Raw genomic sequence first — 27974 nt, 5'->3', positions numbered from 1 at the left:
ATGCCCAGATTTCTGATCTTCCAGGTAACATCTTTTCTGTCCCTTATTCCTATTCCTAGCCTTAAAATATTTTGGGATAGCTGAATAAATATAGGCAAATACATACTACATATGTACCCATAGTATGGGGTACAGTGTCAGATAACTGTAGAATAGGCCAACTGGCAAATGCATTATCTAAGATTACTTTTCTTTTTCTTATTTTTTTAATGTTTTATTTACTTCTTAGAGAGAGAGAGAGAGAGCGAGCGAGCAGGGGAGGGTCAGAGAGAGATGAAATCACTGAATCCAAAGCAGGCTCCAGGCTCTGAGCTAGCTGTCAGCACAGAGCCTGACACAGGGCTTGAACCCATGAACCATGAGATCATGACCTGAGCCGAAGTCGGACACTTAACCAACTAAGCCACCCAGGCGCCACATAACTAAGATTTTTTTTAATACTAAATCAACTCTTTAAAGTGATAGGTTCATTATTATAGGTTTAAGCAAATAACTGCTTAGCATTTCCCTGGAATAAAGTAATGGTACACAAAGAGAGATAACACACAACTTAAGCCAGTGAAATGATGGGGAACATTTTCTAGGAGCTTCTTGGAGTTTTTCTAGTGTAAAGAGACGTCCAGGAAAAGATAATAACCTTTCTTTGTACCTTGACATTGTTATGCACATGCACAATGTCTATAGCCTTAGAATTTCATTAGATTTCTTTATTGGATATGATCTTCATTGGATTTCCCCTCCACCCCCCAATGCTTCAGTCCCTAACCAAGTGAGTGAAATGACAGTAGCACCAGTTGAGGCAGCACAGTGACAGTTTAGTCACTACAACATGGTTTGCTGGAAAAGAACCCAAGTATCTGGAAAGCCAGCCTCTACCTGAAATGAAGTCCGGTAGATAAAGGGTAACCTCAGGATCTTTTAAAATAAAGCACACCACTTCTGCACTTAATGTTCTTTATCTTATTTACCATAGATCATCTGAGGCTTGATGGGTTTTCAATCCTTGATTCATTAACATTTATTTTATGATTCTTAACAATGGTGGTTTATCACTTTTTTGAAGGAGGAAATTAAGACAGTAAACAAAATGTCAAAAAGAAGTAGCTTAAAAGCAAGAATAATCATGACAAAAGTGACAGATGACAACTTATAGAAGAAAGCACAGATGGAATTCTATTACCACACTTTATAGTAATGGGTATCTATAAAACCCTTTGAATCATCAGGAAAAGTTTCAGTCATGTTCAATAACTTTTAACATGAAGGCAGTAATATGACTAATCATCATGATTTTCACCAAACTGGTTAATACAAGAATATCTTGACATTTGGAAAGGTAGTATTCAGTTATTTGAAAACAATGTAATCTTGTTTGAAAACAATGTAATTCTTAAGTGTTATCTCCTGATAATATCAAATAGATTTTTTGCTAATGGAAAGTATAATATCATTGCCATAAGCGTCACACTGTGTTTTTGGAAATTTAAATTCTATAAGAAGTTTGTTTAAAAATTTTTTCAATGAATTTTTCTTATTATTCAGAAACTCAATAGGTAGGCTTTGTGGAATTTTAGTTTCCATAATATAGTCTCAGTTTAATTCTGAGGAAAAATTAGACCTTCATAAACATTTCCCTATATAAAAATAGTGTTTTTGTTTAAACAGGCCAGAGAAACTATGCTATCAAGAACCTCTTAGCTATTAAAAATGAAAATGAAAAAAAAAAAGGATTATAATGAAGCTAAGCTAAAGGGGAAGTATATAGAGCTTAAAGTTATATATAGGTAATATCAAAGAAAATATAAATTTGTAAAAAATAAATTGAGAATTGGTATATCCTCTTGATAACTGACCCCTTTGTCATTATGGAATGACTTTCTTTATTATGTTTGACTTTGAACTTAATTTCCTTTTATATAGTCCCTCTAGCTTTAATTTAAATAGTATGATATGTATATACATATTTTTTTTATCACTTTATATTTAGTCTTTCTGTGTCTTTAAAGAGATTTTTTTAAGGCAACACATGTTGTCTTGCCTTTTTATCCAATTTGACAAGCTCAAATTTTTTCCTTTCCTTTTTTTAATTTTAGAGAGAGAGAGAGAGAAAGAGAACATGAGCAGGGGAGGGGCAGAGGTAGAGAGAGAGAGAATTCTAAGCAGGCCTCCAATCTCAGCACAGAACCCAATGCTGGGCTCCATTCCATGACACTGAGATCATGACCTAAGCCAAAATCAAGACTTGGAAGCTCAACTGACTGAGCCACCCCGGTGCCCCAACAAGCTCTGCCTTTTAATTGAAACATTTACACCATTTATAATTAATGTAATTATTGATATCATAAGGATTAAGGCTGCCATTTTATTAATTTGTTCCTTGATTTCTCATTTCTTTTCTTTTCTTCTTTTTTTTTTTTTTTTGGCCTTCATATGGGTTATTTGGATATTTTTAGCTCAATTTTTATTTATTTATAATTTTTGAGTATATAATTTTATATAATTTTCTTAGAGGTTGCTCTGGATATCACGACATACCTATGTAACTATCACAATCTACTGGGTTTTCAATGTCATTACCACTTCAAGCAAAATAGAGAAACCTTATATACATTTAAGTCTCTTTACTTTCCCTACTTCATATATGTACTTATCTTAATTAGTTCTTCTACATACATTGTGCACCTTATCAAGTTCTGCTATAATTTTTGCTTCAGCAATAAAATATGAGAGAAATGAAAGTCCTATTAACTTTAATTCTATTTTTACCCAATTCTGTTGTTTTTCTTTTTCGTATCATTAGAATTTGTATTCCTTTATAGGTAGAGGGCTAAGTCTTTGTTATTTCTGTCTTTAAGATTTACTTCTTTATCTTCAGTTTTCATAAGTTTAATTATGACATATCTTAGTAGAGCATTTTTGGAGTTCATCCAGCTTCTTGAATCTCTAAGTTTATGTCTTTTACCAATATGGGGAAGTTTATAACCAATACTAGTACAAATCCTTTTTTAGATGTTCTTTCTCTTCTCTTTCAGAGACCTTATTAGTTTTACAGAAATTCTTGAAGTTCTGTTCATTTTTGTTGTCTATTATTCTCTTTGTAGTTCAGATTGAGTAAATTTGAATAATCTGTCTTCCAGCTCACTTACCCTATTCTCTGCCATTTTCATTCTACTATTAAGTCTATTCAGCAAGATTTTTATTTTGGTTATTAAATTTTTCAGTTACATAATTTTTATTTTTAATAACTTATTTCTTTCCTGAGGTTTTCTGTTTTTTTCACTTGTGCCAAGAAATTACGTAATGGTTTAGTAAAGCATTTTTGTAATGCCTGCTTCAATTCCTTGTCAGATAATTCCAACACCTGATTCATCTTAGTATTGGTGTCAGATAATTGCTATTTCTCATTCAGATTATGGATTCTTGATATAATAGTATAATACTATTTTTATTTTATAAATATAATAAATCAATTGATATAATACAGTTTTCTTTTTCTAAATATTTATTTATTTTTGAGAGAGGGAACATGAGCAGAGGAGGTGCAGAGAGGGGGTGGGGACAGAAGATCCAAAGTAGGCTCCACACTGACAGCAGAGATCCTGATGCAGGGCTTGAACTCACAAACCATTAGATCATGATCTGAGTCAGAGTTGGACGCTCAACTAACTGAGCCACCCAGATACCCTGGAATAATACAATCTTCAATCCTACCTTGGACATTCTGGTTATTATGGTTGGGGACTTTTGAACCTATAATAATCTTTACCAGGGACTTACACTGTCTAGATTTAGCATATAGATTCTGGCCTACTTTTGTGGGCTTTAATTACAATGACAGTTTTCTAATCTCTTGTAATGCTAATGCTTATTCTTCTGGTGCTGCTGGACTATTGCTCAAACCCTACTGGTGACATCTGCCAGAGTGCAAGTGCCTTTCTGGGAACCCTAATGTTACAGAACGTCTTTGTGGGAAGGCACAGAAACCACTGGGTCTGGGTCTCCTTATGCCACTGTGTGGAAGGCAGGGAGACGCAGGGTGTCACAGCCACTATTGCTACTACTAGATACGTATGCCAGGGAAAGTAGGGTTGGAGGGCTAGGGCCTCACTGTTCTGCTACTGGAGGTGGATTAAACTGCCTGTCAGCTGGGATTTTAGAATGTAGGTTAGGGCTCTCTACAAGATATTTCCTGGCTTCTCTTCCATTCCTTTGGATTGGAAGAACAGGCTTTTCTTGCTTAATACTACTGTTGTTGTTGTTGTTGTTAATATTATCATTAATAATGTCTTTTGATAGTGCCAGTTTGCAGTTATCTCTCGTGCCCAGTCCAGCGATATAATGAAGATAAAAAGAAAACTCAAAAAAACACACCTCAATTACTAACATTACAGCCAGTATGTCTTCTTCTTTTAAGCTTTCAGAGTCCTCTTACTGAATAATTTTCAGGGTATTTCGTTGCATTTAGAAGGGGAAAGCAGGGAAAACTGAGTTCTTGGCATCTGTTTTAAAATAAAAAAAATTGACCTTCGATTCTTCCTCCCTCCTTTCCTTTCCTCCTTCCTCTTTCCCTTCATTTCTCTCCTTCTTTCTTTGTCTTTATCTGTTTCTAATTCTTTCTCTCCTCTTCCTCTCTCTTTCTCTCAGGGAGAATCCTATGGTATACTTTTATTTTAAAAGTTAAGTAATTAATTTCTTTACTTTTCTGAAATATTTGTTAAATATCTCCTGAGTTCCAGACACAATATTATGTGTGGTTGATATAATGGCAAATAAGACCAATATCTTGCTCTTCAAAGAGTTGATAGTGTAATTTAAAAGAGCTTATCTAAGAGCACCTGGGTGGCTCAGTTGATTAAGTGCCTGACTTTGGCTCAGGTCATGATCTCATGCTCCGTGAGTTCAAGTCCCAAGTCTCCTGGATTCTCCCCCCTGGATTCTATGTCTCCCTCTCTCTCTGCCCCTCTCCTGCTCATGCTCTGGCTCTCTGTCTCAAAAATAAATAAACATTAAAAACATTTAAATAAAAATGTTTGTCTAGATGTGTCTGGAGGCAGATCTCATTTAAGTGATTGCATAGCAAGCATACTGTAAGAGATTTTTTTTTTAACGTTTTATGTATTTCTGAGAGAGAGGCAGCATGAGCAGGGGAGGGTCAGAGAAAGAGGGAGGCACAGAATCTGAAACAGGCTCCAGGCTTTAAGCTAGATGCCAGCACAGAGGCCGACGTGGGGCTTGAACCCACGAACCGTGAGATCATGACTTGAGCCAAAGTCAAATGCTTAACTGACTGAGCCACCCAGGCGCCTCTGAAAGAGATTTTATGTAGCCACATGTGTTTATTACCTGGAGAAGTATATTTAATTAAGTCTTTGATGACTTTTTCCTTTGAATCACTCTGATTCTTTCTTAGAACAATTTGTAATTCTTAGGTTGAATTCCCACATTTTATTTCTCCATATATTTGTCATTATTTCTCTTCACCTTTTTGGGGGGGCCATATGACCCTTGTATTTGTGGGTTCTCTATATTTGTTCTTCAAATATCTGATACTTTGGGGTGCCTGGGTGGCTCAATCGATTGAGCATCTGACTCTTGATTTCAACTCAGGTCATGATACCTGGGTCATGGAATTGGGCCCCATGTCAGGCTCTGAGATGAGTGTGGAGCCTGCTTGAGATTCCCTCTCTGCCCTTTTCCTTCCTGCTTGCTCTCTGTCTCTGTCTTTCTCTCTCTCCTTATCTCTCTTAAAAATAAATAAACAACAAATTAAAAATAAAAAAAATCTGACATTTTACAATGTCAATTCTTCTTTTATGTACTCCAATGAAGATTATGTCTGCTTTTCATGTTTAGCTTTTTGTAATACCTTTCCTTATAAATGCTCATTTTTATTTCTGCTTTTTGGTTTTTTGGGGGAAAATGCTGCTTTTTCCTTATTGTTTATTTTGCAATGGGGTATCTGGGTGGCTCAGTTGGTTAAGCATCCAACTTTGGCGCAGTTCATGATCTTGACATTCGTGGGTTCAAGCCCTTCTTTGGGCTCTGTGCTGAGACCTCAGAGCCTGAAGCCTGCTTCAGATTCTGTGTTTCCTCTTCTCTGTCCCTCCCTCACTTGTTGCCTGTCTCTCTCTGTCTCTCAAAAATAAACGTTAAAAAAAATCTCTTTATACTTTGCAGCTATTTCATAGAATATTTGTCTTCTTGTGATTATTAAAAAATTCATACTACTTTATTTTTTTTTCATTTTTACATTCAATATTTTTCAAAGGTATACTCTTCCTTTCCAAGGTAATTGTTGTTGTTGCTGTTCTCTGATTCTATATAATTTAAAATATATATATTCTGATCCCCTATCAGGATCATGGAAATTTTTTAATTCAGAAATTAAAGAACACCCATGTGGTTGGAATACAGAGAGTCAAGGAATAGAGTATGAGATGAAGCTCAGGGTGGGTAAATGTTAGGCTCTAGAAGGTCCTATAAACTATAGTAAGGTTTTTGTCTTTCTTGAATGAGCAATGAAAATCCATAGGATCATTTTAAAATGAGAAGTTTTCAGAATTGTATCTAGGAGATACACTTTTTGGAGAATCTGGTAGAATCTTAAAATCTTTGTAGAGGAGATGATTTGTGAACAGATTCAAAATGTATTCAGAAGGTAAAATTAAGAAGCCTTGAGATTATGGTGGATATAGGAGAAAGTGAGAAAAAAGGTATGAAAAAAATCACTCCTAGCTTTATGTCTTTTAAAACTGGTTAGTTAAGAACATATAACATTCAGACAAAAAAGAAAAAAAAAAAACAGTGGAATAAGCTCAGGTTTTGAGGGGAAAATCATGGATTTGGAGACTTTGAGGTACTTTTAAAAAAAATTTTTATGTTTATTTTTTAAGAGGGAGACAGAGCATGAGCCAGGTAGGGGCCAAGAGAGAGAGGAAACAGAATTCAAAACAGGTTCCAGGCTCTGAGCTGTCAGCAGAGAGCCTGACACGGGGTTCGAACTCATGAACCATGAGATCATGACCCAAGCTAAAGTCAGATGCCCAACCAATTGAGCCATCCAGGCACCCCACTTTGAGGTACTTTTAAGAAAACCAGAGAATGTATCAAGGAGATATTTGGATATATGGAGAGAGGTCTGGGTTAGAGGTAGTAATTTGTAAGGAATCTGTGAGTATAATTAGATTGTTCATGGAAAGAGTATTTTTGGAAGAAGAAAAATTCAGTCTTCAGAAATTTTAATATGTAATGGCTGGAAATGGCAAGTTGAGTATGCAAAAAAAAAACAATCAGAGAGATGGAAGAAAATCAGAAATGTATTATGGTAGTCAAAAAAAATTCTTTCAAAAAAGAATCAATAGTATTGATTTGTGCTAAGAAGTTAAATAAAAAGAACATTGCAAAAATTGTTTACAGGGTTTAGAAAGTGGTAGGCAGAATTCTAAGATGGCCCCACAGTCATCACACTCCCAAGTGTCCAAGCCCTCCCCTTGGACATGGGTAGGATCTGTGATTTGCTTTTAGCCAATAGAATATGGAAAAGGTGATGTAGTTAAGGTCCCAAATCAGTTCGCTGTGAATTAAACAAAAGTGAGATTATCTTGGGTGAGCCTGGCTTAATCAGCTGGAAGCCCTTATAAGACCGATAGGGCCTTCTCTGAGGACAGAGTCTCCTTGTTGGCTCAAAGAAGTGGGTAGCCATAATGAGAATTTACATGTAGCAAGGAACTGTAGGAGGTGTCTAACACCTAAAGATGTCCCCCCTCTCTCGATGTCAACAAAAAGCAGGGCTTTGCTATACAACCAGAAGGAAACAAATTCTTCCAACAGTCTGAATAAGCTCATAAATGGATGTTTCCTCAATTGAGCTCCTGATAAGACTTCCACTTGGTTGGATCCTGAAGGAGAGAACCTGGCTAAGCCCACCATGGATTCCCAGCCCACAGAAACTGCAAGGTAATGAATGATGTCTTAGCCACGAAGCGTGTGTTATCTGTTGCATGGCAATTGAAAACAAATAACAGCAACACAAAGCAATTATTGGTGGTCTGAATGAAAGTTGTTTTAGTTGAGTGGCTGGGTAGGACCCAGATTCCATGGGTTCGGAGGACCGAGTGGGAAATAAGTAAATGGGATGAATATTGATGACTCTTTACAGAGGCTTACCTCAGAATAAAACAATGTGGTGCTGTAGCTGAATGGGGCTGTGGTTTGATGCACAAAATTTATATCTTTGTTTTTTTTAATGGACATAAGTTGAGCATGTTTCAAAGTTTGTCTTTTAAAGGAAGCCATTTATTTTTATTGAAAGTTTGCTTGACTATGCTAGATGTAAAGTACCAAGATATAATTCACATTAAATAATTGGTTAAGAGCTATGTCTGGTAATCTAATGTTGATCTTCAATTGAAAATACTGCAGAGAAGTATAAAACATTACACAAGAGAGCAGTATGAGTTATGCTACTTAGCAAAATCTTCTGTATGCAATATTTCCAAATAAAAGAGGCTTCTCCTTGCATCAACTTTTACTTTCCTTCCATTCTCAGTAAAAGGAAGCCACTACCTTTTGGCTTTCTATGATGGTTTTCTAAGGTGGCAGCTTTCCATGGGAATTGACCCAGCAAGTCTTGGTCAAGATCCCATATGGAATTTGTAGAATAATAAAGAACCATGCCATTGTGTGAGAAAATTACTACCCGACACGAATTACTACTTAAACCACTGCAAGAATTTCAGATTTTTGTCATTTGTTCACAACCTGTTGCTTGCTCTGCATTATTGTTTCTAATTAATTTCCATTTCTGTGATCAGAAACATGCTTTATTATTTCACACAGACGCTAAGTTTAAAATAAGAATAATAATAAGTGAAAATAAAGAGAGAAGAAGGAAAAGAAAACTTGCTATGTCCCAGGTTCTATACCAAGCTCTTAATACAGGCATACCTCAATGTATTTATTGCATGTTGCTTGATTGATCCACAGATAATTGTGTTTTTACAAATTAAAGGTTTGTGGCAAACCAGTGTCGAGCAAGTCTGTCTGTATCATTTTTCAAACCATATTTGCTCACTTCACATCTCTTTCACATTTCTATTTTCTCACAATATGTCAAACTTTTTCACTACAATTATATTTGTTATGGTGATCTGAGATTAGTGATCTTTGATGTCATTTTTGTAATTGTTTTGGAGAGCCACAAACTATGTCCATGTAAGATGGCAAGATCAATAAATGTATTTATTCTGTTTCACAAAATGCCATCTTTCTCCTTCTCCTAAAGCCGAGACCCACTGAGGTCAATTAATAACCCTATCATAACCTGTAAGTGTTCAAGTGAAAGGGAGAATCACATGTCTCTCATTTTAAATAAAAAACTAGACAGATTTAAACTCAGTGAAGACAGTAAGCCAAAAGCCAAGACAGGCCAGAAACTTGGCCTCTTGCAACAGTTAGCCAGGTTGCAAATGCAAAGGAAAAGTTCTTGAAGGAAATTAAAAGTGCTATTTCAGTGAACACATGAATGATAAGAAAGCAAAATACCCTTATTACTTATCTGGATAAAGTCTGCATGGTCTGGATAGATCAAACTAGCCCCAATGTTCCTCTAAACCAAAGCCTAATCCAGTGCAGGGTCCTAACTGTCTTCAATTCTATGAAGGGTGAGAGAGGTGAGGAAGCTACAGAAGAAAAGTCTGAAGCTAGCAGAGATTAGTTCATGAAATTTAAGGAAAGAAGCCATCTCTAATAACACAAAAGTGCAAGGTGAAGCAGCAAGTGCAGATGTAGAAGCTGTAGCAAGTTATCCAAAAGATCTAGCTAGGATAATTAATGAAGATGGTTACACTAAAAAACAGATTTTTTAATGTGGATAAAACAGCCTTCTACTGGAAGGAAATGTCATCCAGGACTTCCTAGTTAGAAAGGAGAAATCAGTGCCTGGTCTCAAAGCTTCAAAGGACAAGTTGACTCTCCTATTAGGGACCAATGCAGCTGGTGACTTTATGCTGAAATCAATGCTCAAAGACCATTCCAAAAATCCTAAGACCTTTAAGAATTATGTTAAATCAGGGGCACCTGGGTGGCTCAGTGGATTAAGTGTCCGACTTCAGCTCTGGTCATGATCTCATGGTTTGTGAGCTCCAGCCTTGCGTCAGGCTCTGTGCTGACAGCTCAGAGCTTGGAGCCTACTTTGGATTCTGTTTCTCCCTCTCTTTACCCCTCCCCCACTCTTGCTCTGTCTCTCACTCTCAAAGATAAAATAAACAGTAAAATTTTTTTTTTATTAAAAAAAGAATTATGCTAAATCTACTTTGCCTATGCTCTATAAATGGAACAAAGCCTGGGTGACAACATGTTTGTAGCATGATTTACCAGATATTTTCAGCCCACTGTTGAGACCTACTGCTTAGAAAAAAAAGATTACTTTCAAAATATTACTGCTCATTGACTATATACCTGGTTACTGAAGAGCTCTGATGAAGATGCACAACAAAATTCATGCCTGTCTGTTAACCTAACATTCATGCTGCAGTCCATGGATCAGAGAATCATTTAAACTTTCAAGTTTTATTATTTAGGAAATACATTTTGTAAGATATTTATAGCTGCCATAGATGGTGATTCCTCTGATAAATTTGGGCAAAGTCAATTCAAAACTTCTGGAAAGACCTTACCATTCTACATTTGTGATTAAGGACATTTGTAATTCATGGGAAGAGGTCAAAATGTCAACATTAACAGAAGTTTGGAAGAAGTTGATTCCAACCTCCTGGATGACTTTGAGGGACTCAAGACTTCAATGGAGTAAGTGGTTGCAGATGTAGGGGAAACAGCAAGAGAACTAGAATTAGAAGTGGAGCCTGAAGATGTGACTGAATTGCTGCAATCTCATGATCAAACTTTAACAGATAAGTTGCTTCTTATGGATGAGCAAAGAGAATGTTTTTTTGAGATGGAAACTACTCCTGGTGAAGATGCTATGAAGACTGTTCAAATGACAGCAAAGGATTGAGAATATTGCATTAAAGTTGGTTGATAAAGCAGTGGATGGGTTTGAGAAACTTGACTCCAGTTTTTAAAGACATTCTAGTATGGATGAAATGCTATCAAATGGCATCACATACTACAGAGAAATGGTTCATGAAAAGTAAATCAGTGTAGCAATATGCTTTGTTGTCTCACTTTAAGGAATTGCCACAGCCATTCCAACCTTCAGCGATCACCACTGCATCAGACAGCAGGCATCAACACTAAAGCAAAATCTCCCACCAGCCAAAAGATTACAATTCACTGAAAGTTTGCATTTTTTGCAATAAAGTAATTTTTTTATTAAGGTATATATGTCACTTTGTTAAGCATAACATTATTGCAGACATGACAGACCACAGTATAGTATAAACATAATTTAATATTCACTGGGAAACCAAAAAATTCATTTAACTCATTTTATGGTGATATTCACTTTATGATATTTCAATTGTCTGGAACTAAACCCACAATATTTGCAAGGTATGACTGTATCGATATCTTCCTTTAATTCTCAAAACAACACTATAAGGTAGACTCTATCATTATCCTCCTTTTTCAGATAAGTAAACGGAGTCTTAGATTTAAAAAATAATACCTAGATTCTCACAGCTGGTCACATTAAGTGTAACATTAGAGAATAATGTCTTCTGTGAGACTCTAAAATTAATGTCTTAATTAATATGATATGCTACTTCCATTCTGAACAAGTCTTCTTTCTTAGGAAATTATTACTGTTTAGTAACAAAGCAAGAAGAACTGCTCATTATACTAACAAGAGACAATGAAGACCTCTCTAGAAAAGAATAACATTTTATAAGTTTCTTACTTCTCATTATCTTCCCATGTTCAATAACTTAGTCAACCCAGCTGAGTTCCTGAGATGATATCTGAAAAGTGTCACAATCAAATTGATGAGGACTTGCTTGTTAATACAAGCATCATTCATGTTATCCAGCTTACATTAGACAAGAATAAAACTTAACTCTAACATATGCCTACCTTCATTAGTCTTTTGTATTTATGACTTACTATCATCTGAAGCCCATCATTTGACTTAGGCTAATGGTTTTCAAATTTGAGTTGGCATCAGAATGTTCTGCAGGGTTTCTTCTAAACACAGATTACTGCACCCAACTCACAGAGGTTTTGATTCAGTAGTTGTGGGTTGCAACTCTTAAAATTTGCATTTCTAACAACTTGCCAGATGCTGTTACTATGTCTGGTCTGGAGAGCACAATTTGAGAACCCATGGCCCAGATCTGGATTTAGAAACCCTTTCCTGTATAGAATCAGGTAAATACTTTTGGCTTTGTGGGCCATCTAATCTCTGTTATAATTATTCTACTTTTCCTCTGTAGTTTGAAAGCAGTCATACACAATACCTAAATAAATGAGATGGCTATGTTTCAAATAATTTTTTTTTTTTTTTTTTTTTTTTTTTTTTTTAAAAAATTTTTTTTTTTTTTTTTTTTTTTTTTTTTTACAGAAACAAGTGTCAGGCTGGATTTGGTCAATAGACCCAATGGTCATCCTCTGGCCTAGACTAACTTAGAGTTTTGGGAAGAAAATACTTTATATATGCTAAATAGCAATTCTGGGAGATTCAATGGTAGATTTGTTCACAAAACTCCCTTATAAGTTTTAAAGTAAAACTCACAGATGCTAAGCTAATTGTGTTAAACCAGCATAGAGGAGAAACCCCAGAGTTTCCCTATAAACACAATAAAAAAGCCATACTTTTCTGTAAGAGTCTGCATCTTATAGTTTTAATTTTATGATGCCCAGAACTCAATCTTCATTTTCAAATTTTAGTTTTAATTGGATATCGTCATAGTGTTAGGAGCCATAAATCTACAAAATGAAACTAACACTAAAAAATCTAACACTATCTTGAATGACAGATAATAACCCAATCAGATTGTCTATTAACTTTATAATAAAACAAAATAAAATGAAAACACTCTCCCTGCCATGACTGTGCCCAGTTTTAATGTATTTGGTCTTTACTGAGAAGTATGTACTCCAAACTAATTTAAAATGCCATTATCTTAAAAGTCAATTAAACTACATATGCCAGTGAATCTACTGCATTAGCTTTATCCTTATAAAATGTAAGTTTCTGTAAAAGGGAAAAATCACATACATTTTTGTCATAATAGAATATGCTTTTGTCCTCTGAAAATAATTATATCCAAATATCAAGAAGAAAGTTAATATTATTGGTCATCTTACAAACTTAAACGCAAATATTATGTCAAATGTCTCCAAAAATGCTACATACTAGAAATATTAAAATAAAGTCTCCATGGACATTTCTATATTTTAATATTTACTACTTTGCAGATGGAGTAAAATGATTTTATGGTAAGATATATGACTCTCATCTTTCAAAATATTTTCCTTAATTTGATTGTTTCCTTTTGATCAACGTTTTTGATCAAATGTTTCCTTTCGAACAATGGTTTTATGTTTACGTTAGATATTTATTCTTTAGTCTAATGCAGTAGTTTTCAAGGAGTTCTCAGTTTAAAAAAATGTTGAAAGAATGTCGTGGTCAAATGAATCCAGAAATTATTGATTTAAAACACATTTCAAAAGTTTCTTTTACATCAGGACTCCTCAGAAACATTCATGGTATGAACATCTAAGAAAGATGTGCTAGACTATGCAGCTTTTTCCAATCTCATAGGAACATGGAACCCAATTCTCAGTAGAATATCTTGATGTACAAGAGAAACACTTAAGAGAACAATGTTCCCAGTGTCTGAATCAAGGTATCATTTAGTCATAGGTTTTTAAAAATAAATTCAATCTGATTCAATAAACACTTACTAAGTACTTCTATTATTTGGCTAATCACTTAAAAGTTAATCCTTTATTGTAAATGTTACTCACCAAACGCTATCTAGAACATAACCCTATTAAACATACTTACACTCTTCTTCAGGCCTCTTCCGAAGTGCTGCACGAACTTCTTTACAAGGACTTCTCTGATATTGTGGGGGATTCCTTCCCCTTATTAGGTTCTCCATCCTATAAGAGAAAATCAAAACTAAATTTAATACCAAAATCTTAATAAATTTTGACTCTCCAAATGGCCTAAATCAAGAGTCAATAATTCAAGTATTTAATTAAGGCTTGGTAGACAACACTAATTATTAAGTGTCTGTCAAGGAATAAGACAGTAGGGGGAGGCAGGGACTGTGGTAACTGGAGAGTGCTTGACTTTTCCAAGGAGCTCTGAATTAAAAAAAATAAAATAAAAATGCCATGTGGACAAAATTCATATACCCATTCTCCAGTTACAGGTTGTTATGAACTGAATGTGTTCTCCATCCCCAAATTTGTGTACTGAAATTCTAATCCCCAGTGTAACTTCTCAGCTACTAGCAACATAGCAATGCTGACAACTAGATAATAACAATAAATGAATTAAAGGCGAGTTGGGTTAGCATAATTTATAACACATACTTTGTGGACAGTAATTTTTGGTTTCAGTAAGCTTTATAGTTTTGTGTCACTAGTACATAGTCTACTCATTTTGATAACCCTAAAAAACTACTGAGGGCTCAGAATTTCAAAATTCAGAACAAAACCATGATATTTATTACCATTTCTAAAATAAAAACATAGCTTCTTAACATCTACATTCCAGTGGTCTGTCACTGGTTTTGATAACTCCTGGCCAAAAGCATATATACCATTGAAAACAACATGGCTATTATAGGTGATGGTAGTGTAGGATCTCCTAGGGCTAGTGGTACAAAAGATTATGTTTCTAGACATAAATAGATTTTGTCTAGAGGGCAAAATTGGGAGAGGACCATCCCATAAAAGCATTATTTAAAATGATGTATTATGTGAGATAAATACTCTTTTGTAGTGGGGTAGTAACATAACACTATTCTTATAAACGGTCACTGGTTCTTAAAAACACTTTTCAATATATTTTCTGAAATTAATCCATTTATTTGTAGGGGCTTCTGTGTGTGTGTATATATGTGTCCATTTATGGTCCAATGCATCTGCCTTTGTATATAAAGTACAAGAAAATATTTTTTAGTATGTGATGGTAACATGGGCCTTCGTTTCACTTGAAATTCATTTCAAATGAGAAAAAGAATTATTTCTCTTGAGGTTATAGCAATACAATGACAGGGAACAAAGCAAAAACCTGAAGGATTTAAGACATAATTTACTCTAGCACTGTTTATGAGAGGAAAATTAGCTTTCAGGCCTGTCCCTACAGTTTCACCATAAGGATTAGCTATACAAACTAAATTATATAAAATTTTCTTGTCTCTGACTCTTGAATTAATTCAATGCAAAATTTTGTCACATATTTCAGCAAATATACAAATTAAAATTAGGTCTAATAATAGTTTTAAGTGAACAAATAATTATTCACTAGTATTTACAAGCTCAAGACAGTAAAATAAAATAAACATAACCTGTACATACGAAGGTCTAGATAAAATTGTGATGTGATTTTAAAAACCAGTTTTACTCAGTGTAATTATACTCTGATGAGGAATGACAACTTATTCTGATTAGAATCTATTGTATGGTTTATTATTTTTCCTTTTGTATCTTTGACTACTGAATATGTGAGATTGATTCCATATAATTATGTGTTTTTGTTTGTTTGTTTCTAAATAGAACAAGTCAAGAAGCACTACTAGGACTCCAGGAGAGTTTTACTTATATGGTTGCTACTGGAATCAAGCATCTCCTGGTCAGTCTCCCCAGGATTCATGGTGCCCAAAGGTTGCCTCCTGAGAGTGCAAGCAGATCTGCAGGAGATTCTGCAATATCAGCAAGTGAGTATGGCTAAACATGATGAGCCTGGTTTCCGGAATCAGACTGCCTAAGTTCAAACTTCCATTTTATCTCTGAAAGAATGATTTTTGTGCCTTAGTTTTTCATCAGTAAATGGGGAAAACAAGCCATTTCATAGGACTGTTGTGAGGATTAAACACATGTAAAATATTTTACAATGTGTCCATCACAATTTGAGAACTCAATAAATGTAGTCATTATTTATCCTAATTATCCCAAGTAAAAATGAAATCATACTAAAATTTTAAATGTCCAGTATGTTAGGAAAAATATGAAAACTGGCCCTTATTTAACAAAGAAAAAGAGCAGATGGTAATGTTGAGGAAAAGAGAACTTCCGGCTAAATAAAAGTTTTGATTGTTAGAAAAACCCAAAACATCCATGCATATGAATTGCCAATTATAGAAATAAAGAACTTAATAAAGTATCCTACATTTTACTTAATATGATTTAAGAATTACTATATGATAATCTTTCAAGGATACCAAGATGGGTAAAATTGAGTTTCTATCCCCATAAATTAACCAAAGTGCTACATAATGTATTCTTTCTTAGAGAATTTAGAAGATATTTCAAAATTGTATAGTGCCCTTGGAACTTAAGAAGAGCATTGAATTTATTTTATAATGTATTATCATTTATCATTTATTCCATTTTGTCTTTACAACAACTTCCTGAATAGTCATTTTATGATCAGGAAACTAAGGCTCAGATATGGTCAGTAACCTGCTCATGGCCACATGGTAAGTAATGGCTCAACTGAGATTTAATCAAGACCCTCCGATTTTTTATCTTTTTCTAGTTGTTTCCTAATCCCTTATTTCTACGAGTCTATGATTATTTATTGTAATTCCACTAGGAGACTGATACTTGAGATTCGACTGTGTAATGAATAATTAGTGATGACATTCTTCTTAAACACAATAATATTTATATTGATCTATGTGTGTGTATAAAGAGTATACATATTAGATATTTATATAAATATAACACTATATTCGTATGTAAGTTTATTTGCTAATTACATGTTGATTTTTTATCATGTAGCTATTTTCACTGAGATGTTTCTATCAGTGAAATTTTATCTATTTGTTGTTTAATTATTTAATTTTTTAATGTTTATTATTTATTTTTGAGAGAGAGAGACAGAATGTGAGTGGGGGAGGGACAGAGAGGGGAGAGGGACACTCGAAACAAGCTCCAGTCTCTGAGCTGTCAACACAGAGCCTGACATGGGGCCCAAACTCATAAATGAGGAGATCATGACCTGAGCTGAACCCACTGAGCCAACCAGCCACCCCACTGTCAGAGACATTTCAGAAGGCAGCTATGCTCAAAACTATACCACCAGTGCTGTACCTATCAGTGACATTTTAAGTTTTTTGAACCACCAAAAAGATAACTAACTGGGGCCAAAGAAACTCACTATAAATTTATACATATAACACACTAATAGATGAAAAAAACTTAAAGCATAGAAAGTACTTTTTTCTCTGGAATGCCAAATTTTATTTCCAGTAGAAAACACTTTAAAATAGGTTAAAAGTTTACAGAGCAATATTTATGTCCAAACTATTACATAACTGTGAGACTTCCATCTTCCTGAGATTACACTCTTGGCTACTTGAACTCTTCCACTGGTATCATTTATGATCTACAGTTTGCATTAAATGGTCAGACAAAAAGACCAAAAATGAAGCTTTAGAGCACAGTCAGGACACAACAAAGGAGCTTTTCTTGCTACTTTCAAACTTGGCAAGTGGCCAGTGTGGAGTGTGTTAACAGTGCCAGCAAGGACAGATTAAGTGTGATGACCACAGGCAAGACAGATGCTCTAACAACTCATTGAAGAGCTCTGAAAAGTGCAGCTTACATGTAAACTGCTGGGAAGAAATAGGGACAGCCACATTAATATTAAAGAGTGTGAAAAAGCAATCAGAGATTATGAACATAGGCGTCTACAGCTCTCTTGGTGTGTCCCCCAAACTTAAGTCATAAAAGCACCTTTAAACAAGTATACATTCCCCCCATTCCCATGACTAAAGATTTTCTTTCAGTAGGCAGGGGTCAGGTCCAAGTAGATATATTTTTAACATTAATCAAAAACTTCTAAAGTGGCCTTACACTGATCCTGATACTGGCTTTTGGGAACCCCTATAAATAAAAAATATACCTTTGGAGATACAGGGGAAGGATGTTCAGTGAAGTCATTCCAGGATATAGCCATTTGCTGATACAAAGGTGAAGGGATTGCAGTTAAAACAGGTACCATCAAAAATGAAGATTAGCCAAAGGTATATTGTCAAATCCTTGCCAAGTTCTCTGGTAGTCCACCAGATGAACCAGGGGGCTGCCCACTGATAAAGCCAATATTCTCAATAGTGAAATGATTTGCTCCAACAAGGTTTGGCAGACTCAGCTGGAAGGGAGAACAAGTTTCGATTAATCTAGAATTGTGATTTGGTTTGGGAGTATGACTGGCTGGAAAAGAAAGTGAAACTTGGGTACAGATATGGTTGCAATGAATTTATACTGGAAGGAGGAAGACGAGGGAGAATGCCTGAGTCACTGAAAGACAGAGGTGTTTGGTTAAGAGAATAGAGTCATTAGGTGTAAGTATTTCTAAAATGCCCATTATGTGCCAGGTGCTATGTTAGATTACTTATATATACATTATCTATGTCATTCTTATTTTATTCATGGTTAACCTGAGTTTCAGAGATGTTAAGTAACTTGCTTAGCATCATTTAGTAAGTGCAAAATTCAGGATTTAAATCCAGATCTGTCTGACTCAAGAGCCCAGGCTATTAGCTACTACATGAACTGTGCAATAGAAATTTCTGTGATGATGGAAATGTTCAATATCTGTGCTAAGACAGTAGCTGCTAGCCATATTCAATTATTGAGCAGTTAATATGTGGCTAGTGTGACTGAGGAACTGAATTTGTGATTTTTGAAATTTTATTGAATTTAAATTTTCTAAATTTAAATTTCAATAGCCACATGTGACTACTGTAGTAGATAGTGCAGCAGCCTAGAAGTTCCCAATTAGCACATGATTGGTAAAAATAGTTCTCCACTGAAGAGTTCAGAATTAGTCAATAAGAGCAAGGAAGTAAAATCTTGAAGAAATATTCCACATGAGGGTCTTTAGAGACAAATGAACAAACTCCTCAACCGAGAACTGGTTCACAGTGGCCTCATAGGAGCCTCTTTGCAGAAACACATTTTTTCAGGGCACCTGGATACCTCAATTGGTTGAGCATCTGACTCTTGATTTCAGCTCAGATCATGGTTCATGAGATTGAGCCCCGTGTGGAACTCCACACTTACAGCACAGCCTGCTTGGGATTCTCTCTCTCCTTTCTCTCTGCCCCTCCCCCACTCATGTGAGCTCGCTCTCTCTCTCTCTCTCTCTCTCTCAAAATAAACATTAACCAAAACACTTTTTCATACAACGATGGTTTTCAACTATGGAGCTCTGCCACTAGTACATCTAAGTGCCTTGAATATGCACTTAAAACTCATTCCTATCTCTGGGCCTCTACATATAGTGGTAAATGAGTCCTCCTTCTAATCTATCTCAATAATGTTTTTTTTAAATGTTTATTTATTTATTTTGATAGAAAGAAAGAGTGTGCGTGTGAGAGAGAGCACATGCATGCAGAGGAGGGGCAGATATAGAGGGAGAGCAAGAATCCCAAGCAGGCTGATGCAGGGCTTGATCTCATGATCATAAGATCATGACCTGAGCTGAAATCAAATGTTGGATGCTTAACCAACTGAGCCACCCAGACACCCTGTGCACGTATCTGAATAATTCTTAATCATCCTTCCAGTCTTCATTATAATATCACTTTTTGAGATAATAAGGGATTACTCTGACACCTTAATCTACTAAGGTCCCAAAATATGGTTCCACCTTACAGCTTAGAGTTTTCCAGCATAACTGTTATCACAAATTGCAATTATATATTAGTCTTCCAAAATTTCTATTTAATGTCTGCCTTCCTCCTAGACTATATGCCCCATGAAGGCAGAGATGATGTGGATTTTATTCTCTACTGGTACAGTGTAGAAATGGGTATGGTGTTTGGCATTCATGAATTATTTGCTGCTTGAATGGATGAATAAATGAATAAATAAATAATAAATAATGAATGAATGAATGAATAAACCTATCTCTCCTAATCCTTCTATGAGGGAAACTGTATATTCTGGGATCACTGGGCATGACCCAAGTAGTTGAACTAGTGAGTGACCTTCCAAATATTGCTGTTGTTCCCTTATCCCTAACCTATGTGCTTTCAATAGCACCTCCTAACACTTCCTAATAAGGCATCACCTTGTGCTCAATAACAGCCTCTCACCACTGCACTCTCCACCAGCTTCCATAGGCTACCAGACATCAGAAAGCAGGTAGACAATCCTGGATTCTCTTTGTTACAGAGCTTAGGGATGGGAGATGATGAGGAAGCTGCCCTCCTTAGTGTGATGCTGCTCTGTGAGAACTTTCGGCAGCAGAACCAGGTGCCCCAACTGGTGTATGAGTTAGGGGAATGATTTAATCATGGCATAAAGGAAATGCACTAAAAAGTAAAATCAACTTGTTTTGCTTACAAAATACCAAGATACCTTCCCTTCTCACTGAGCTTATTACTATATTTGCTGCTTTGTGAGTATAGCCCAAACCGGAGAAATGTAGTGTTTAATGGGTTTATTTGATAAATACCTTAAATGAAGTTCAGCACACAAGCAATGAACTGAGTATTTGCAAGCCTCTTTGTTTGTGCTCTATAGGCTCCCTACGACTCCTGAAGGATTTTTTTAAATCAGTTAAGTAGACATAAACTAAATTATAAAGAGTAAATATCCTTGACTTAGTTTCTAAAAAAGTAAACATTTCAAGTATGTCTTAATAATTATTTTTAATTAAACAATCTTGAACAAATGCAGGCATTTAAAAAAAACCAGACTTACTTTCCATTGAGCTTTTATTTAATTTGATTATAAGTAGAATTAAACACAATAAACTACATGCCTATGAACACAACCCCTTATATTTAAAATGGCAATCATTATGAGTAGGAGCTTAGTAAGATATATAGTAAAATATGGTAGCATTTGTTGCCTTCAAATTTAACAGTGATGTACAAGGAACATTTCTATTAGAGTGTAGACTCATATAATATTGACTACAACCTGAAAATTCACCCAATAATTTTGTGATAAAGAGCATACTACCTTTTAATTCATCGAAGATTAAAATGTATATCATGTGACAAAAGTCAAACATCTTTTTCTTTCCATAGCCACTCCATCTTCCATGGTATCCTTTAGCACAGTGCCTAGACTATATTAAAACTCCATAAATACTTAACAAAAGATTTAATAAATGGATGAATGAAGTCTGCTCCTTCCTAGCAGAAACATTTGGAAGATTCCTCTTTTCCATTACAAATTTTACCCATCTCTGAAGACTTATTTTTAAGTCCCAATTCTACTCAGAAACAAATCCAACCACTTCAAATATACTCAGTGCATGCCTCTGAATTTTCCATATTATATCTATTAAATGTTGGGAAGAGTAACCAGCAATTTCCAAGCTAGTATTAGTCTCCATTCAGTTTCTGTGCCCTTTACTCATACAGAATCTAAATCATTTGAGGGCTTTGATATAGTTTACTGAAGTTGTCAAAATACTTTGCCATAACATTTCATTTTCATGACAATTCTGAAATAGGTATTAGTATGTCACTATTTTATAGATGAGACAACTCGAAGTCTAAGTAACTAAGTGACATATGCAAAGTAACACAGAAAGGCCAGAGTTAGTACTTGAATTCTGTTCCTTTGACCTCCAAATCCTTGTCTTCATTTCAGATGCCATCATGCATAAAAAATATTTATTCTTTTCTTTCTTCTAGGGACTATATGGTAAGATTTTTATGAAGAGAATCATAGATATTCAAAGCTCTTAAAATATTGAATATTTACAAGTAATTGTCAAGTTGATTTATTCTTCTGTATGGTTGAGAACTCAACAAAAATACTCATAGCAAACTAAAATAAATACAAGTAATAGAGATTAAAAAATTAAAGTGTGCTTACACATGCATATGGAAAAAGCAAGGATAAGATTTCCATTATTTTTGGAAATAATGATTAGTAGTTTGCCCTGCCCAAGGGAAAAAAAGAATTAGGGAGCAGCATGCTGTGATCATCCATCCTCACAAAGTTCTAAAGCCAAGTGACCCCAAGTGAAGACAAGCTTAAGAATTCCTTATCTGGTTTAGAATTCAAGAAGAAAAAAAAGAAAGAGTTGAAGAAGCAGTGGAAGTGCTCTTGCTTTATCACTGAACCGCTGTTTTCTTGTAAGTGAAGTTGAGCCCAAATTCAGCACAGTGAACCAACCCCCAGAATAAAACTATGCATGCAAGTTGAGCAAACAATAGCCATTAAAAAGTCTCAAATGTTTATAAAGATCCAATTTGAACTGCAAATGACATAGCAAAGATAATCAATACCCAATTATCTCAGCCAAATGTGTTGAGATGATACTTAATAAGGACAAACTGAAGTTTAAAAGATTATTGTGAAAAGAAATCACTTCTTAACTACACTTAAACTGCTTGAAATGAGATCAAAATGCTTAACAGAACATAAAAGAGACAACACAATTTTGAGTTGGAAAAGTATCACATGTCTGAGTTTTAGGGCCAGTGATGATTTACCAAAACTGCAGGGATCATCAATAGTTTCAAAGAGGAGAAGCTTGTTTTTAACATGGCCTTGTCATACATTTAAGGGATGAAGTCTATAGTATATTGTTTCTACCTTTTGTAAACAACAAATCAAACGGGAAAGTGGATGGTATATATAGTTTACTTTATAGAGGTTGTAGCGGACAGTTGTCCCATAAAAATCCATGAAATTAATGGGAAGAACATGTGTTACCAATGGGAAAAAAGTCAAGCTCCTCATAGATTCAGGAAGCACACTACTGACAAAATTCTAGCTTTAAACTGATTTACTTCTATCCTATTTAAGAAAAAATATATTTAAAAAATTTTTAATATTTTATTTCTGAGAGAGAGAGAGAGAGAGATAGTCTGAGCAGTGGAGAGTCAGAGAGAGAGGGAGATACAGAATCCAAAGCAGGCTCCAGGTTCTGAGCTGTCTGTCAGCATAGAGCCTGACACAGGGCTCGGACCCACAAACCGTAAGATCATGATCTGAGCTGAAGTCGGACTCCCAACCGACTGAGCCACCCAGGTGCCCCATAAAATATTTTTGTTTTTTACTCATACACAAAATAACATTGTATCAGAAGTCTGTATCTATACAAAGGTATTTTATTGAAAACTTCAGTTGGTACAAGGTTGTAGCAAACTTCCCTTGTGTAAATCCTTACAAGAATTAACAGTTACATGCAAGATTTAAGAATATATTCATTGCCAAAATTACAAAAGGATAATCAATTAAGTTCACTAAACTTGGAATTAATTTTTTAAAATACCTTAAAATTACACAAGTGAAGTGACTAAATTAACAGAGACTTTTGCCTATAAAAATGAATAACATTCACATGAAAATACCTGAGTCAACATTTATGGAAGGAGATGAATAATGCCACCAAAATACAGAATCATCTCTTTCTGAAAAGCCTTCTAAGATTTTGCCAACTTCCCCAACTATCCTGTCTCTGTCCTATTAAGGGTCCTACACATGTATCTTATCACCCCAGACTCCACTAGAAGTCCTTGAGGGTAGTAGAATTGTCTCCTCTGTGAGGATCTAGCACAATTTCATAAACTACAATGGAAATTAAATATTCCTTTTCAAATGATTATATGAGTAAATGGTGTTAGAAATAAATGTATGACCTATACAGTTCTAGTGTGATCTATGGTTATACAACATCTTCATATATATTATTCATTCTTTATAAAGAGGCTGTGGACTTAATATTCTACAGATGAAGAAACTGAGACTCATTTACCTAAGGTCAGAACAAAGCCAGACTCCTGTCCATTCTTTCTGATTCCTGCTTATCTTTCCACCTTGGCACAGCTATCTAAATGAAAGAACAGCTCCGCTCCTTCTAAGATGATTCCACTTTCACTCGGAGGCTTCTTAAGTCTCAGAGAGGGGCTTACTATCACATAGGGTCATTGTTAAGATGCAGGAAAAAAAGTGTATGTGAGAGTTCTTTATTTATTTTGCAAGAAAAGCATGTATTCCTTTCTCAGAGTGAAATGGGGAGGGTTGGCAAATATGAATAAATATTATTCTTTTCAAAATGTGCATAAATATCTAAACATATACTATAATATATAAATAAAATGACATCACTCTTTGTAATGGGGGGATGTGAAGACCATATTCTTCTCTGTATTTCTCTGTCTTCAGCCTGTTCTGCATTCTGTTCCTGATGAATGTCTTTTAGTTACAGAAATGCCCCACAGGTCAATGGTTCACAGTCACTAAACTGAGATTTTTGAATGTTTGGACAATGTTCTAGTAATCTCTCGAGAATTGTTGCATATGGTGCAGAGTCACAGAAGATATTCAAAATGTTCTTTAAATAATGATGTGTTACGATTAATCAAGTGAGTACTGTTTGATGGCGATGTTCTTACTGATGACAGAAGCAGATGACATGATAACCAGAAACATATTTAAAAGTTCTAGGATATCTTAAAGCATAAACACTTTCAGTCTTTTAGCATCTTATACTAAAATGAAAAAAAGTGGAAAACGTGGTATGTTTTACTAAGAAAGAGAGGTCAAGATGATTCATCTAGGAAGATAGAGTTCTTCTGGGAAAAACCCAATTAAGTCCCTATTTGAGGCTGAGTACCTGAACAGCCTGAACTACTCAGATGGACATCACATAATTATGTGCTAATTCTAGGAGCATTTAAAAAATCTTTCTGCTTTTTCTAAAAATTTATGGATCAAAGGAAGGAGCACATGGCTATATCACCTCAGAACTGCCCACCTGGCATTTCTTGCCCCAGTGTCTTCCCTTTTCTCTGCCAGAGGGATTTTGCTTTTCTTTGTTTCCTTTTGCTTATCTACTTTTGTGCATATGTAAATACATTATTATCCATTAAAACAATAATAGAGCAAACATTCACAGCTTCTGTGGTACAACCCTTGCTTCCCTATGGTTTAGTTTGAATTCAGCACCCAGGGAGTCTACTCAGGTTTTACTCCTGTGAAAAGCCAAAGTCCTTTGGGGCCCTTTGTGTAATGCTGCCTCTCCTCATACCCTTTTCTGTCCCTCTTAGTCAATCCACTTGAGTGTATATGCTCCTGCTTTAGGCCTTTACTCCAGCAGTGTCCTCTGTTTGGAACTCCTTTGCCTTGGTCAAGCCTTTATTCAGAGGTTACTATTTCAATGTCTATCCTAACAACCACATTTAATACCATACTTTGAGCAACTCTCCCAATGTTTCACTCCTGTACCAATACTTTTGATCATTTTTGCCCTGTTTTACTTTACATTTACCCTAATGCTTATCAACTTGTAACATAATCTTTTAATCTACGTATTTGTAAAATTCACTGTTTATTGATTATATGTACTTTCAAAACCATGTATATTACCCAAGCATTGCTGATTTTTGCTTTTGCTTATATATTAATTAGTGAGAAATGTCTGACTACTTTCCCAGTATGTCTGGTGAATTTCTCTATTTCTCCTGTACTTCTGTTATTTTTTTTGTTTTATATAATTTTAGTCTATATTACTGAGTATATAGAAGCTATAACTATAACATCCTGATGAATGTTCTGTCATTTTGTAGTGATCTTAAGATCTAATAAGGCTATTTACCTTACAATCTAATTATCTGATAATACAGTTGCAAGAGCTCTCATGGATAGCAATTGCCTAGAATATCACTTTCCATACTTTTGGATTAAAATTCTGGGGGCCCCTACATAGGGGAAGGGTAGGGGAGAATAGTTAAGGAGTGGGAGGGAGGAAAACCACAAGAGACTTTAAATACTGAGAACAAACTGAGGGTTGATGGGAGGTTGGAAAGAGGGGAAAATGGGTGATGGGCATGGAGGAGGGCACCTGTTGGGATAAGCACTAGGTGTTATATGGAAACCAACTTGACAATAAGCTATATTAAAAATAAAACAAAATAAAAATTTTGAGGTCCTTAGAAGTAAATTCTATTTTTTGGGAAAAATATTGTAATGTATTTTCAATCAGGCTTTTCACAAATTCATTTTTAAATCAGAATATTATATTTGCATTTATTTGATTTTACTGATAAATTTAGATTTATTCCTGCAGTTTTATTGTGTGCTTTCTATTTATACAGATTATCTATTTATTTTTTTCAAATTGAAGGGTTTTTCTTTCCTGTTTTAATTTTATTTTTGTCTTCTTTCAAAATTATGATTTCTGTTTAGATATATTCACATATTTAATATTGGTTTTATTATTCTTTTCCATCTCAGACATTCTCCCTTTGATAAGAATCCTTCTTCCTGGTTCATCCCTTAAAACTGACTTTGAAGTAAGTCAAGAGATTTTAAATTTCTCAGTTGCTCATCTGAAAATGTCTACATTTTGTAGCTCTACAGGATAGAGGGATAGCTCTACAAGATAAAGAGCCAAATGTGGACAGATAGCTTATAGCTCATTGAAGGTGTTATTACAACCTATGGATCCACTGTTGCTGTAGAGAAATCAGGTATGATTTACTACTCTTTTCAGGAGTTAATCTTTCTTTCCTGTCTAGCTGATTTTAAGATCTTTTCATTGTCTTTCCTGTATTTTAGTTTCACTATGATATTGTTTATTTGTAAATTTCTTTTTATATTGGGTTTGCTTTTTGATTTGAGATGTATTGTCTTTTAGCAATTCTAAAAAGTTCTTCTTTGTACCTTTGATTATTTGTTCTTGTTTTTTTCTTTTTATAACTTTAAATGGAAGTTAGGCCTTTGCACTCTATCTTAAGTGTCTCTTAACATCTTGTGTTGGAAATTCTCTCTTTGCTCCGCTAAACCTCCTTCATCTACTCTGCTCTGTGTCCTGGCACACTTAACTTCTATGTCATGCAACAAGAAAGTTCCCTTACCTTTGACATCAAGGTGTGTTTGGCCAGTGAAAGGTACCAGCGGGAAACTAAGTGTGAGAAGAGAGAGGCAGGGGTATTTATTTTCTCTGTTGCATTCATCCTCCAAAGTTTGCAGTTCCTCTCAGAAGATGCACTGCTATAGCTACAAAGACAGCTCTCTTAAGTTTCTCAAAATCTGTCCTCTTCCATGCTATTTTAGACACAGGTGTGAAAACGGCTCTCTGCTGATGTTAGTCCCAGCATTCTTCATCATACATTGTTGATTTCTTTAGTTCTGCCAATTGTGTTTTTATAAATCCACCTGATTATTTTTATCGACTCCTGTTCTTTTCTCACATTTTCCTTTCTTATTTCTTAAAACACATAAAGTTAGGATAATTTTAATGTCTGAAAACTTTGTGATCTGATGATTTTGGTTCTTGTTTCTGCTGATTCTGACCTATAGTGCCATGCTTCTGGATTCCTTATGCATTTTGTGACTTTATAAAATGAGCTCATTCTTCTTGGAAATTTTATCTTTTAGGATTCTTTGAGGTCCTGATTGGAGTGTACTTAGTCCAGAGATTATCTAAGCTTTACTTCCTGACTGGCCATTTCCTGCCAATAAAACAAGATCTTATGTTTCCTACAGTTTAGCAGATGGCCTTAGGGTAAATCTAGTTTCAATTCTTACCTGTCTTCAATGGTCTTCTCCTTGATTTAGTTTTTGGCTACTTCCTTATTTTCTAGCCAACTCAGCAATTCATTTAAAGAAATGTAATTTTTATTTCATACAGATTTTTTAGTTGTTTTCATGGAAAGTTTCTTTTAGGGTATGCAGTACTTCATGCTGACAATAATAAAAGTAACACTTTTTTTTTTTACAAAACAAACATATTCAATTATCATGATATATTTTGGAAGGGTAAAAACAAACTAATAGGAATTACTTAAAATATTACCATTGTATTCAAGATATGAGGAAACTGAGCCTTAGAAATGTTTTAGGATATGACACAG

General features: G+C 34.9%; 1 protein-coding gene across 3 annotated transcripts in view; it reads right to left on the bottom strand.

Moving 5' to 3' along the window:
- Nucleotides 1–27974, bottom strand: part of LRRC7 (leucine rich repeat containing 7) — a 561823-nt gene that overhangs the window by 413119 nt on the left and 120730 nt on the right. For all 3 annotated transcript variants that reach the window (XM_077776423.1, XM_077776421.1, XM_077776422.1), the window contains exon 4: nt 13967–14064. The gene's annotated coding sequence lies outside the window, so the exon portion shown is untranslated. The remainder of the gene's footprint in view (nt 1–13966; nt 14065–27974) is intronic.

This window comes from Crocuta crocuta, unplaced genomic scaffold (assembly GCF_008692635.1).
Source record: "Crocuta crocuta isolate KB4526 unplaced genomic scaffold, BGI_CrCroc_1.0 scaffold342, whole genome shotgun sequence".
In the NCBI taxonomy this organism is placed as follows: Eukaryota; Metazoa; Chordata; class Mammalia; order Carnivora; family Hyaenidae; genus Crocuta; species Crocuta crocuta.
The sequence above is the reverse complement of the archived record's forward strand: the minus strand, read 5'-3'. Positions and strand labels throughout refer to the sequence as shown.